This window comes from Anomaloglossus baeobatrachus, chromosome 1, assembly GCF_048569485.1.
Source record: "Anomaloglossus baeobatrachus isolate aAnoBae1 chromosome 1, aAnoBae1.hap1, whole genome shotgun sequence".
NCBI classification, from domain to species: domain Eukaryota; kingdom Metazoa; phylum Chordata; class Amphibia; order Anura; family Aromobatidae; genus Anomaloglossus; species Anomaloglossus baeobatrachus.
In genome coordinates this window covers 180,724,363-180,739,500 of record NC_134353.1, presented here as the reverse complement: position 1 = coordinate 180,739,500, position 15,138 = coordinate 180,724,363, and the positions used below count along the sequence as shown (strand labels likewise).

Sequence of the window (15,138 nt, the reverse complement as noted above, 5' to 3'; positions counted from 1 at the left end):
AAAGCCAAGCGACACTACTCTTTCCTCCTCCTCCTGGACCTGTCCTCTGCCTTTGACACAGTAGTCCATTCCCTTCTACTACAGATTCTCTTGTCTCTGGGCATCATGGACTTGGTGCTTTCTTGGATCTCCTCATACTTAACCGACCGAATTTTCAGCGTCTCCCACTCTCACGCCACTTCCTCATCTTGCCCCCTATCTGTCAGTGTCCCCCAAGGTTCAGTTCTTGGACCCCTGCTGTTCTCCATCTACATCTTCAGCTTGGGTCAGTTCATAGAGTCCCATGGCTTTCAGTATCATCTCTACGCTGATGATACGCAGGTCTACCTCTCTGGACCTGACATCCGCTCCCTACTAACCAGAATCCCACAATGTCTTTCTGCTATTTCTTCATTTTTCTCTGCTCAATTTCTAAAACTGAACATGGACAAAACAGAATTCATTGTCTTTCCTCCTCCTCACTAAACCCCCCCACCTGACATATCCCTCAATGTCAATGGCTGCTCACTTTCCCCAGTCCCACGCTGCCTGGGAGTAATTCTAGACTCTGATCTCTCTTTCAAGCCACACATCCAAGCCCTCTTCACCTCCTGCCACCTCCAACTCAAAAATATTTCCCAGATTCGTAAATTCCTTTCCCAAGAAGCTGCAAAAACGCTAGTACATGCCCTTATTATCTCCCGCCTGGATTATTGCAACCTCCTGCTCTGTGGCCTCACTTCTAACAGTCTCGCATCCTTACAATCTATTCTACACTATGCTGCCCAGCTAATCCACCTGTCCCCCCGCTACTCCCTGACGTTTCCTCTCTGCCAATACCTTCACAGGCTTCCCATTGCCCAACAACTGCAGTTCAAAACACTAACCACATACAAAGCCATCCACAACCTGTCTCCTTCTATATCTGCAACCTAGTCTCCCGGTACTTACCTGCATGTAACCTTCGATCTTCACAAGATCTTTCTCTACTCCCCTCTCATCTCCTCTTTCCACCATCGTGTGATGCCCTGGAAACCCCAGGGGTCACAGGTCATTACACGCACCACATACACCCCCACCCGAGTAAGGTACCACTAGTCAACCAAAAGACCTGATTGCCTCCCTCAGAGTCAGACAGGCACACCAGGTGGGCGGAGTCAGGTGGACAGACACGCCCCCCGAGGAGTCTGCTAGCCTGAGGCAGGAAAACACAAGCAGTTATGCAGTGAGTCAGGGAGAGAGGAGAGAGAGGAGCACAGTTCTGCTTGGGGCCTAGGTTGGAGCCTAGGACCCCAGATCAGTCAGGCAGGCAGATGGTAGTGGCCACCTGCAGGAGACCGGCAGAACTGTAAGGGACCGGGACAGGGTAGTGGCCCGCCGGAACCGAACAGGGGAGCTAACTGGATACCGGAGCACCAGGCAGGGTACTCAGACCCCGAACTAGGCTATAAGCCACCACCATAGTCAAATCAACTGATTGCGGTCTGGACCTCAGGGGTCCATTCCCACCTAAGTCCCGATTGAAGGCAACAGCCCAACCCGTCCAGATAGGAGCCACCGCCAGAGGCCAGAGATCCAAGGGGCCAGCGTCTGTGGGCAAATGGGCTCCACCGACACATATACGCCGGGGAGCGGGCTGCCAGTGCCCAGGCACAGTAGCCAAGATCACATACAGGTGCAGGAGAAAGGCGGACATTACCAACCGATCTGGAGAAACTGCAGCCAGCTGCAGGCCCTGTTCGTCACCCCGTTTGGTTTACCAGTGACTCTGTGTGGTTTAATTGTGAGTACACCAGTGCCCTCGAGCATCGCACTGCACCACACCGCAATCCCGCACTCTGCAACCTCACTACCGAGCCCCGGGACACACCGCCCTTACCCACGGAAGGGTTAACACCAAGCTGCGCCACTACATCGATCCCGGACGAGCCCCCGTATATTCACCGCAGCGGTGGTGTCCATCACCACAACCCGTGGGTAGCATCACGAACTGTACAACACAACCACCCCACAACCCCTGCGTGCACCGCCACTACACCACTTCCAGAGCGACGTGACCCCCGGGTCCGGAGGCGCTCGAGCCACCGATACACATGAGCCCGGACCCGAGCGGCTCGGCGGTCACAGCCGAGGCCGTGGGGCGGTACAATCGCATCCAAGATTTGTCCCGTGCCTCCCCCATACTCTGGAATGCTCTGCCACAACATATCAGACTCTCGCCTACCTTGACAAGCTTCAAAAGGAACCTGAAGACTCACCTCTTCCGACAAGCCTACAATCTGCCATAACCCTCACTCTGACATAGCGCCACACAACCAACTCTACCCTAACCTACTGTATCCTCACATATCCCTTGTAGACTGTGAGCCCTCACGGGCAGGGACCTCTATCCTCCTGTTCCAGTCTGTGCCTTGTATTGTTTATCATTATTGTACTTGTCCCTATTATGTATACCCTTTTGACATGTAAAGCACCATGGAATAGATGGCGCTATAATAATAAATAATAATAATTGTACATTGACAGAAAGCTGTTAATCAATTGTAGGTTCGAGTTACACAGAGTAGACTGAGTACATGGCATGAGACAATCAGTATTGTGCTGGAGTCACACTAGCGTGTGGCATCCGATGCGAGAGCATTGGATGCGATATGCTAATGACCCTCGGCCCAGGCTCTGCTGCAAGTGTGAGCTGAGTGTCATGCAACAGTGATCTGATCTTGTGATTGGATTACAGTTGTGGAGGAGAGGGAGGGATAATCTCCCCATCTCCTCCATTGTCACCTGATACATATATCGCACTGCACTTGGATGACATCTGAGTACAGTCCGATGTTTCACTCACACCCACAGACTTATATTAGGTGTGAGTGATAATAGACTCCCAAACAATTGCAGCATGCTGCTAATTTTTCCTTAGTCCGATCAGAGCTGAGGAAAAACTCACAGATCTGAGCTGCACCATTGTCTTAAATTGAGCCGAGTGCAATGCAAAATTTTCTTGCATTGCATTTGTGCGAGTCATACGCTCATGTGAGTGTGGCGCCCTTGAGTATTCAGTCGCCATAGAGTATTGCACCCAAATTTGGGTGTAATGCTAAACCTGGTTCCTGAGGAGATCAGTCCCGGTTTCCCCACATTACACACTCAAATTCACACCAGGTTGCCCTGTTCCCACTGGGGACTGGGCTAGGGTCGGGTAATAAAGGGGTTGCTGACAGAGAGGCATTTTCAGGATGCCCTCAACAGGGGCCCCAGTCTCACTAGCTTAGAACCTGGAGGGGGGAGGTGCAGCTAGCAAGTGGAGTCAGGAGCCAACACAACAGTTAGAAAGTTCTCCAGCAGGAGAGCAAGGAAGCAGTCACATCTACAGGTGCTCCGGTGGGAAGGAGGAAAAGTTCACAACGGTTGCCACAGGGAGAGGGATCTTTGCACCCCACGGAACCGATGCCACACAGGGCGGCAGGACTCTAGGGAAGATCATACTTTACGTTGGTTTTTCAGAATCTGCCTGGACGAGGAAAGTTTCAAGCTTCCCTGACCACACAGCACCCGACAGCACAGTGCCATATAGGATCCGAGGCCTCGCTTCAAGCCGGACCCCACATCGGAACCGCAGAACCTGCATATAGTGACAAGAGTACATTTCGTGAAACCCAGGGTCCCCTCGTAGCTTCCAGCCAGGGGATCCACAGACAGGCGTTACAAGGAGAAACCCACCGAACACCAAACCGGACTGATGCCATCCCTGGCTGCTACTTCCATCTGTCCCATAGGACAGCGACAGCCCATTCCTTGGCCGCATACCACAGGTGGCGTCACGACAAACACTTCACCAGTACCCCCATCATCCTATCCCCCAAGCCATCTCCTGTACGCCTCAGGGCAACGGAGCCAGGCTAGGCCGCCCGTGACAAGCGACAGTCGATGGCCCGGTGATGAGTACGTTAACCGCCTGCCCCATGGGGCGCTACATTAGCGTACCCTTGTAGTGATAATATCCCGCTAATAAAAGACACTGATTTTACTGAAACAGCACACATTATAGTAAGTGACACATTACTGGAATCAACATCTCTATCCCTGCTGTATGGAGCTGCAGCAGGGGACAGCCTGGCTGCATGGCACCCCGCCTTGCATAAAGATCCTTGTGAGTGCATGAGGACCTGTGGGGGCTGCGTGACACTCACTTGCCTCTATTAGTCTGCTTATATCTTCCCATTTGCAGGTGCTGTCGTGCAGAAATCACACCATACCAGGGTTTTGTGAATTTTAGCTCCTTATTCCTTTATGATTCAATAATTTTTATTAGGTTTTCAAATTTTGTAAATAAAACAGTTATACCTTGTAATGAGCAAACAGTAAGACAAAACCTGGAAAAATTGGACTCCGTGGAAGAGGAAAGTGAGCTGGACTGAGCTGGACTAAAGATTTTTATGAAAAAAGAGGAAATAGAGGATTTAAAGGACATAAGAAAAAACCTGTTGAAGGACAGATCACATACAACAGGAGGACTCCAGACTGACTCCCAGAGATCTGCACATCCAAAAGGTAGGACCATCCTCCATCCATACCACAACCTACAGACAGTGCTGTAATTACATCTCTGATAAATAAGGATTACTATAAAAATGGAAGATATAAATGTAATACAAGTAACTGGGCAGAGAGCAGAGCTGGAGACACGGGACACCAGGGGGTCACAAACTCTGGAAATCACATACTCTGAAGGGCAGAAAAGCATTCATGCGCAAAAAGCCATAAAACATGCAAAGATTAGAGAAGATCCAGAGACCCTCTTTACTGATTTTACCTCTAAAGAGAAAGATAAAAGAAAAACCAATTTATTATTTTTCACAGACCAACCCTTAGCCTGGCACACCGCTCTGTGCAAACAATATAAGCATACATACAAGAACGGCATTAATAGGGGCCGGCAGATCAGAATTAGAAACCAAAAAGAAGACGAGACCAACTCACTGACCATAAACGTGTATAATAATGGCACAATCATGGTACAAGGGACTGAGGAAAACTTACAGAAATTTAAAGACCGCTTTTCTCAAATTAAACTCCAGGCACAAAATTGCAAAGAACAACAAACCCCACCAGCCACCATCACCTCTACAGAGACCTCCAGAGACAGAACTGCAGCCCCCAACACTTCACACCCCTCACCCGAGACCCTCAGAGACTGTTTATCTCAACTAGAAAGAGACTTTATACAATTTAAAGAAGAACTTCAAAGAAACCTTGGTGACAGAAATGCAAATGACCAAGTAATGAAAGAGATAAACAAACTGAGATGCGAATATGCAGCAGTGAATATGCATCTGCAGGAAATAAGAAGCAAAATGTGTGAACTGCAGCAAGAAAATGCCCGACTGAGACTGGAGATAACAGAGCTGAAGACTCCTGGACGCCTGAAACAGGAGGACGCCATAGAAACACAGAGGAGTGAAGACAACATGGCCTCCACTGACCAGGAGGGAGCTATGGTAACTAACACCAGTACAGACACCATGGCCTCCACTGGCCAGGACACTGAGATACCAAATAACTCCAACAATATGAATGCTCCTGAAAATAACATAAGTGAACTACAAACCAGAAAAACAGAAAAGAGAAGAGAACCAGCCACCAGCAAAATCTCCAGCACAGACCCCCAGCTTCACCCACGTACCCCACCCGTGACCTCACAAAGTTTTGATACCATCCTAATAATGGACTCAAATGGGAAATACCTGAATACACTGCGACTATTCCCAGGCAAAAGGGTCAAACAAATCCGCTGTGCAACTATTGAGCAGGTGACAGCCGTCATCAATACCCCACGGTTTACAAGCCCAAATCAAATCATATTTTTATACACACAGGAACAAACAATCTGCCAGACCAACACCAGCAGATCGCAGGACAACTGACCCAACTAGCAAAGACGGCAAAACTAAAATTCCCGGACAGCAAAATAATTCTATCATCTCTGCTCCCAAGAAATGATGTATCAAGCCAAACTATCCAGAACATCAACACGGACCTGACCACCAGAATCAAGGCTGTGCCCGACGTGATCCTGGCACAACACCCCTCTATAAATCACCAACACCTCTATGACTACAAGCACCTAAACAAACAAGGGGTCAGCCTACTGGCCAAAGAGCTGAAGGACATTATACTAAACAGAGACCCCATGCCTGGACTCAACAACAACAACAAACCCATGGAAAGACCCCCACCCATTATCAGGTCCTGGGCAAAGTTCTCATCTTTGGAGACCTCAATGCAAGAACAGGGAGAGAAAAAGACTTTCTGACCACAGATGGAAACATCTACATATTTGGGGCAGAGAATGACAGTCACGACTCAGAACACTCAGAGAGAAACAGCTATGACAGTACAGTCAACAAAAGTGGCAAAAAGCTCCTGAACTTATGTAAAAGTTTAGGTCTTCATATTCTTAATGGACGTACAAAGGGAGACTCACTGGGAAGATACACACTAAACTCCCATGTAGGAAGGAGTGTAGTAGACTACGCCATTACAGATATGGACCCGGCAAATATTAGCGCCTTCATAGTCACCCCACAAACGCACCTGTCAGACCACAGCCAACTTCTCCTGTACATAAAATCTACAGAGAAACCATCCACACAAAAGCCACAGCAGAGCAGCCTCTACAAGCGACCTCCATCCTATAAATGGTCCAAGACGTCAGAAATAAAATATAAAGAGGCTCCCAACAGACCGGAATTACAGGAGATGCTCCACAACTTCTACAGCTACAAGTACAAGTCAAACCCAGAAGGAGTGAATCAAGCTGCAAAAGACCTCAACAAAATATTCCACACCATGGCCAAATTGTCCGACCTCAAACAAGTCAACTACAAGAGGCCAAAAGATCCATATAGAAGAAGAAATAGACCGCACCAATGCTGAAATCTTTTTCCGGATCTTTATTCCATAACCAAGGTTAAAAGGTGCAAATCGATCAGCGGGTGGAGGAGACCTGGATGCGGCCCCTCACTATGGACGACGGCCGTTTCGCCTGTAATTAGGCTTCCACGGGTCCACATGTGGGGTAAGATCAGCCCTCCCTAAATAGGATCATGCATCCAGGTGACCTTCCCACACATAAAACAAGTGAGTGAAGTGTATGATACAATAAAAGGTACTATGTATACATATTTCACGTACCAAAGAATAAAAACACACATTGTGAGCAATACAAAATCGGACACTATTACAGAGGAATGAATTATTGTCATATTCACAAAAAACAAAAACATTATCATTAATGGTTTTTACATCTGCAATAAAAATTACAACTCATTTTTTCTTTATCAGGGATATTTTGTTAACAATCCCCCCAATTCTCAATTATTTTACCATGCTCAGTTTTTGTGAACAAAAATCCATTACAAAAAGACTGAAAGATCATTGCGGTCATTCATTCCCAAAGCGCCTTGTGCCCCATATTTTATAATTAGTTTTGCCTCCGTTTGTAACAGCAATCTATGGTGATCCCCTCCTTGTGATGGGAGCGACACTCTTTCTAAACCGGCAAAACTCAGGACATCAGGGCAGCTATTATGTGATTCACGTACATGTGCTATTAATCTTGGGGATCCTTTTCCTGTCAGGACTGAATTATAGTGTTCTTTGAAACGGACATATAGGCATCTGATCGTTTTTCCTATATAAAATCTCCCACAGGAACATACTATTGCATAGACAACGAATTTTGTCTTGCATGATATAAATTGATTGACATAATGTGTGTGTGCACCAATTTTTACGGACTTGCCAGTCAAGCGCAGATTGCAATATTTGCATTGGCCACATTTAAAGTTGCCATTTGGAGACTGTTTCTCCAACCACGTATTTTTACTGGTTAATCTATTTTTGACAAGCAAGTCCCTCAAATTGTGACATCTCCTGTAGGAAACCAATGGTTTAGAGACTGTCATGTTTTTTAACTCAGGATCCCTTTCTAGGATGTGCCAGTTCTCATTAAGCGTTTTTCTTATGATGTCAAACATGGGTCCGAATTTGAAACTGAAGGTGAACCTATTGCTGGTGTTCTTTTCTTTCCTCTTTTTTATCTTTTTTACCCCTCCTAAATCGGCTGCTGGACAGATACGGCCCTCATCATATGCAGTATTTTCAGTTTTTTTTATTTTTTTATACGCTGCATCAATGACAGCATCAGGGTAACCCCGTTGTGATAGTCTGTTTGTGTGGGAAGGTCACCTGGATGCATGATCCTATTTAGGGAGGGCTGATCTTACCCCACATGTGGACCCGTGGAAGCCTAATTACAGGCGAAACGGCCGTCGTCCATAGTGAGGGGCCGCATCCAGGTCTCCTCCACCCGCTGATCGATTTGCACCTTTTAACCTTGGTTATGGAATAAAGATCCGGAAAAAGATTTCAGCATTGGTGCGGTCTATTTCTTCTTCTATATGGATTAATGGAATTGACTTTCGCTGTTTGGACCAGCACGCTGATCCGGTTTCCAACAAGGACGCCTAGTGCTATATCCCTCATCCTCCAGTGATCCCAGGTGTGGCAGGCTTTTACGGGTGGTGCAGGACTGCGCTCTTTTGGATCCATATTATTGCATTACTCTTTGGAGTCTATTGCACACTCGGCTACCACCGGGATATACAAGTAAGGAGTTACTGACTTTGGGATATTAAGGACATGACGGACAACACTGTCAGCATGGACAGCACTAATACGTCCTTGACAAACACCACAGGTGTACAGGCGGGTCGCTCGGATGCGGCTTCCTTTTTTGTGGAGTGTAATCAGAAAAAGGACACGGAGGTAATGGGCGTAAAAACCCTGGAACAGAAAATATATTCCCTCTCGGAAAGAGAGGTGCGGTTATTCTGGACGGTACAGTCACTACAATCTTACGTGGACTGCAATAGGGTCCCAAGGGGATTACGTATTATTAAGTCTGTGTCACAATTCCATCAGGATGCGACTTTTGTAAAAGAATGGGAAACCATACAGTTGGATTGTTCTATGAGGCTGTTGCAGTTGGTTTTAAAGAAAAACATAGATGATTATAATGATTTGAGTTTGGAACTAGAAAACTTGAAGCAGGACACCCGCTCTAGAGTGACTGAGGATTATTGGTCCTCATTCACATCTAGGTTGGATAAAAAACTTATGGATGTTCAGACAGAAATTAAAAATAAAAAAAGAGAAAAATTTTTAAGAGACAAGCATGATTATGACACTAACCAGATCTTTTGTTGGACAAAGGATAAAGTAAAGGGATATAAAAAACATCAGTATATGTATAACAAGAAAAAATCGCATGCACAAAATAAAGGTTATTGGACCACCGATTCAGAGTCCAGTGGCTCTGAAGAGGTGGTGCCGGGTCCTTCAAAAGATACCTCTATATCAGTGCCCACTCCTGCCCCTTTAGGAAACGCATCCGACGGGGGGGCAGGAAGGGGCACAAGAGGAAGAGGACGCAAACGAAAGATGGTGTCATGGAGGAATTGAAGGAAAATCAGTTGCTTGTCTCGTCTAACAAAAATATAATAAATCTGTCTGAGCATTCATTAACCAGTGACATGGAGTCCGTTTTGTCTAAGGGATTGAGCTATTGTGTTCCAGAAGAGTTTAATTTTGTGGAATTCAGAGTGGATCTTTATAAAGCAATAAGAAAAATTCATTTGTTCAAATTCTTCAACCAGATGCCTCATAATATGAATATGATTCCTGAGGGTGAACAACCATGTATTGTGAATAACGCGAATTTTGACGTGACAGGGGCATTTGACCCTGACACGTTAAAAGAAGCCGCGTTGTTAATGAGTCTGAATGATCCTACATTGGAGTCCGAAGTGGACATCAATGAAACAATATGTGAACCTATGAATTTTAAAAAAGGAAATAAATCAGACTGGTGTCCACCAACAGTGCATGGGAATTTGATCGATTTGTTCCAGGATACGGTCATAAAAAAAGTAGAGGCATTAAAATATCCACAAGCCATGATGAATTTGAGTATAGGTGAATTAGCTGCGGTAAAAACCATGCGTACGTGGGAAGATACTATCTTCCGCGAAGCGGACAAAGGGGGCAATATTGTCCTCATGTCCCGGAATATGTACTTGCAGGAATGCTTAAAACAACTACAAGATCGCACGACATATAAACCCCTGTTGGCCAATCCTATTAACGAATACAAAAAACAACTTGAACGTCTGTTGGACAGATATGTGATCCTCGGCTTACTTTCTAAAAAGCAGGCAGAAAAATTGGTTCCGCCTTTCCCGACGAGACCACACTGGTACTGTATACCAAAAGTGCACAAAAACGAAAAAAATCCTCCTGGACGTCCTATAGTGGCGGGTATTGGCTCACTTACTGAGCCACTCTCCCACTATTTGGACTGGCTGTTGAGACCACTGCTAGCCCATATCCCGTCTTATGTTAAAGACAGTGGGGATTTTGTGTCACTCCTCAAAGAAATAACTTGGCAGGAGGGATACAATCTAGCCACAATTGATGTGGAGAGTTTATACACACGGATTCCACAGGTTTTGGGAGTGGAGGCAGTCAAGGACATTGTCGCACGTAGTGGCAAAAGTCCTGTGTTTTGTGATTTTGTGGGTGAAGCACTTGAATTTGTTTTATCAAAGAATGCCTTCATGTTCCTGGATGGGTGGTATGTACAATGCGGGGGTACTGCAATGGGTACCCCTGTCTCATGTGCCATGGCTAACATTTTTTTAGGGCAATTTGAAGGCAAATATGTATATACAGTCAATAACCCATTCTTGAAACACATAAAATATTATTTAAGATATGTCGACGACATGTTCATGGTGTGGGATGGGACGGAGAAGGATTTTTCCGACTTTGTCTCTTATCTGAACACCACTAACACCATGAACATGTCGTTTACCTCTACTTTTGGAGGCCACTCTATTAGTTTTTTGGATGTGGAGGTTGGAATTAATGATGGAATAATCGTAACAAAAATTTATAGAAAGCCCACAGCCTCTAATTCAGTTTTACACTATGAAAGTGCCCACCCGCAGCACACAAAAACTGCCTTACCATACTCACAGTTTTTGAGGGTAAAAAGAACGAACAGTACCAGCGTGACCTTTGAGGAACAGGCTTTGGAATTAAAAAACAGACTATCACAACGGGGTTACCCTGATGCTGTCATTGATGCAGCGTATAAAAAAATCAAAAAAACTGAAAATACTGCATATGATGAGGGCCGTATCTGTCCAGCAGCCGATTTAGGAGGGGTAAAAAAGATAAAAAAGAGGAAAGAAAAGAACACCAGCAATAGGTTCACCTTCAGTTTCAAATTCGGACCCATGTTTGACATCATAAGAAAAACGCTTAATGAGAACTGGCACATCCTAGAAAGGGATCCTGAGTTAAAAAACATGACAGTCTCTAAACCATTGGTTTCCTACAGGAGATGTCACAATTTGAGGGACTTGCTTGTCAAAAATAGATTAACCAGTAAAAATACGTGGTTGGAGAAACAGTCTCCAAATGGCAACTTTAAATGTGGCCAATGCAAATATTGCAATCTGCGCTTGACTGGCAAGTCCGTAAAAATTGGTGCACACACACATTATGTCAATCAATTTATATCATGCAAGACAAAATTCGTTGTCTATGCAATAGTATGTTCCTGTGGGAGATTTTATATAGGAAAAACGATCAGATGCCTATATGTCCGTTTCAAAGAACACTATAATTCAGTCCTGACAGGAAAAGGATCCCCAAGATTAATAGCACATGTACGTGAATCACATAATAGCTGCCCTGATGTCCTGAGTTTTGCCGGTTTAGAAAGAGTGTCGCTCCCATCACAAGGAGGGGATCACCATAGATTGCTGTTACAAACGGAGGCAAAACTAATTATAAAATATGGGGCACAAGGCGCTTTGGGAATGAATGACCGCAATGATCTTTCAGTCTTTTTGTAATGGATTTTTGTTCACAAAAACTGAGCATGGTAAAATAATTGAGAATTGGGGGGATTGTTAACAAAATATCCCTGATAAAGAAAAAATGAGTTGTAATTTTTATTGCAGATGTAAAAACCATTAATGATAATGTTTTTGTTTTTTGTGAATATGACAATAATTCATTCCTCTGTAATAGTGTCCGATTTTGTATTGCTCACAATGTGTGTTTTTATTCTTTGGTACGTGAAATATGTATACATAGTACCTTTTATTGTATCATACACTTCATTCACTTGTTTTATGTGTGGGAAGGTCACCTGGATGCATGATCCTATTTAGGGAGGGCTGATCTTACCCCACATGTGGACCCGTGGAAGCCTAATTACAGGCGAAACGGCCGTCGTCCATAGTGAGGGGCCGCATCCAGGTCTCCTCCACCCGCTGATCGATTTGCACCTTTTAACCTTGGTTATGGAATAAAGATCCGGAAAAAGATTTCAGCATTGGTGCGGTCTATTTCTTCTTCTATATGGATTAATGGAATTGACTTTCGCTGTTTGGACCAGCACGCTGATCCGGTTTCCAACAAGGACGCCTAGTGCTATATCCCTCATCCTCCAGTGATCCCAGGTGTGGCAGGCTTTTACGGGTGGTGCAGGACTGCGCTCTTTTGGATCCAAGAGGCCAAAAGAAAAGCAGATCAATGGTTGGTTTGACAAAGAGTGTAAAGCCGTTCGAAAGACCCTGAGAACAGCCTCAAACAATAAACACAGAGACCCCAACAACCCAGACCTGAGGGAAGCCTATGACACCATACAAAAGCAGTACAAAACCATCCTCAGGAGGAAGAAGCAGAGCTACATCTCTACCAAACTTAGCCAACTCCAAGACGCCCTCCAAGACAACTCCTTCTGGGAAATATGGAGCCACATGGACACAAAGAGCAAGAAAAAGAATGACACCCATATCCAAAATGGCAACATCTGGCTCCAGTACTTCAGAGACCTCTACAAAGACATCCCAAAAGAAGGACTAAGCCAAGAGCAGGAAAACATAACATCAAAACTAAAGGCAATGGAAGAGAAAATCAAAAACTTCCAAAACCCACTGGACACACCAATTACATTACAGGAAGTTGCAGAGAAAATCACTTCCATAAAGTGTAAAAAATCTAGTGGTCTGGATGGAATCCCCCCAGAGATGTTGAAGTACAGCCCACCAGAAATTCAAGCTGCAATGGTTAAACTGTTCAACATTGTGCTGAGTGCTGGCTACTTCCCTCGTACCTGGAACCAAGGACTCATTACACCGATCCACAAGAGTGGGGACAGGTATGACCCTGCCAACTACAGAGGCATATGTGTCAGCAGTAACTTGGGAAAACTGTTCAACAGCATCCTAAACAAAAGGATCATCAGTTTCCTTACCGAGCACAATGTCTTGAGCAAAAGCCAAGCAGGGTTCGTGCCAAACCACCGCACCACGGACCACATCTACACCCTGCACAGTCTCATTCAGAGCCACGTCCACAATACAAAGCATGGGAAGATATACGCCTGCTTTGTAGACTTTAAAAAGGCCTTTGACTCAGTGTGGCACCCGGGCTTGTTCTTAAAAATGCTGGAAAGCGGAATAGGAGGAAAGACCTATGATGTCATCAAAAGCTCCTACACCGAGAACCTCTGCAGCGTGAGTGTGAACGGTAGAAGAACGGCTTATTTCCAGCAGAGCCGAGGAGTCAGACAGGGCTGCAGCCTAAGTCCAACGCTCTTCAATATTTACATCAATGAGCTGGCTACTGCTCTAGAATCTTCACCTGCTCCAGGTCTCACACTCCATGATGCCCAGGTGAAATTCTTGCTCTATGCAGATGACCTACTGCTGGTGTCACCAACCGAGAAAGGTCTCCAAGACAACCTACAAATCTTGGAGAAATTCAGCTCCACATGGGCACTACCGATCAATCTAAAGAAAACCAACATCATGGTGTTCCAGAAGAGAAAAAGAAGATTTGACCAGCATCCTTCATTTGTCCTAAACGGCTACACTCTAACAGGAACAGACAAATACACCTACTTGGGCCTGGAAATTCACCAGTCAGGGAGCTTCAAACAAGCCATAGAGACCCTGAAAAACAAGGCCTGCAAAACCTTTTATGCCATCCGAAGGACATTGTATCATCTGAAGCCACCAGTGAGGGTCTGGCTAAAAATCTTCGATTCCATCATTGCCCCAATCCTCCTGTACGGCAGCGAAGTCTGGGGCCCTCACACTTACCCAGATTGGTCAAGGTGGGATTCCAGCCCAACAGAAATATTCCACCTGGAATTCTGTAAGCACCTTCTCCAGGTCCATCGAAGCACCTCCAACAGTGCCTGTCGAGCTGAGCTGGGCAGATTCCCTCTACACCTAGCAGCTCTGAAGAGGTCACTATCATTTCAGGCTCACCTACAGAGTAGCAATCCAAACTCCCATCACCACAAAGCTCTGATATATATACGTGGGCCAGATGAACCAGGACCCCGGGCACAGCCTTCCCAAACCCAACTGGACAAAATAACCAATCACAGCAGCCTGACAAGAACCAGAATCAGGAAGATGGTAGACGAGGGCCAGGAGAGGTATGTCAGTGACTGGAGGACCGACATCAACACCTCACAGAAACTGACCACGTACCAGAGACTACAGAGAGACTACAGACTGGCCCCGTATCTGGAGAAAATCCCGGACCCCAGAGACCGCAGGACCCTGAGCCGATATAGACTCAGTGCCCACAGTCTAGCCATCGAATCCGGACGTCACAAGCAGAGCTACAAGCCCAGGGAGGACAGACTGTGCCAACACTGTGACCTGGAGGCCGTGGAGGATGAAACCCACTTCCTGCTACACTGCACCAAGTACTCAGCAGTGAGGGACACTCACTTCAGGAGACTCTCCCATCTCTTCCCGGATTTCAGCTCCATGAAGGAGGAAGAGAAAATATATATCCTGCTGGGGGAAGAAGAGAGCGCAGTGGAGATAGCAGCGCAGTATGTGAGCGAATGCCATAGACTTCGAGAAAGAGAACTATGATAAGTCATGGACTTCCATAGCCCCCCATCCCAGATGTGGCCCCCCCAATCCCCACCCTGGATATGTCCCATCCACCGTTACCACAGTCCCACCGTGGATATGCCCCATCATAAGCCAT

The 15,138-nt window shown here is 45.8% G+C and overlaps 1 protein-coding gene across 2 annotated transcripts in view; it reads right to left on the bottom strand.

The window, feature by feature from the left end:
- LOC142309813 (putative ATP-dependent RNA helicase DDX60) overlaps window positions 1-15,138 on the bottom strand; it is a 420,704-nt gene that overhangs the window by 191,753 nt on the left and 213,813 nt on the right. The window lies entirely within an intron of this gene.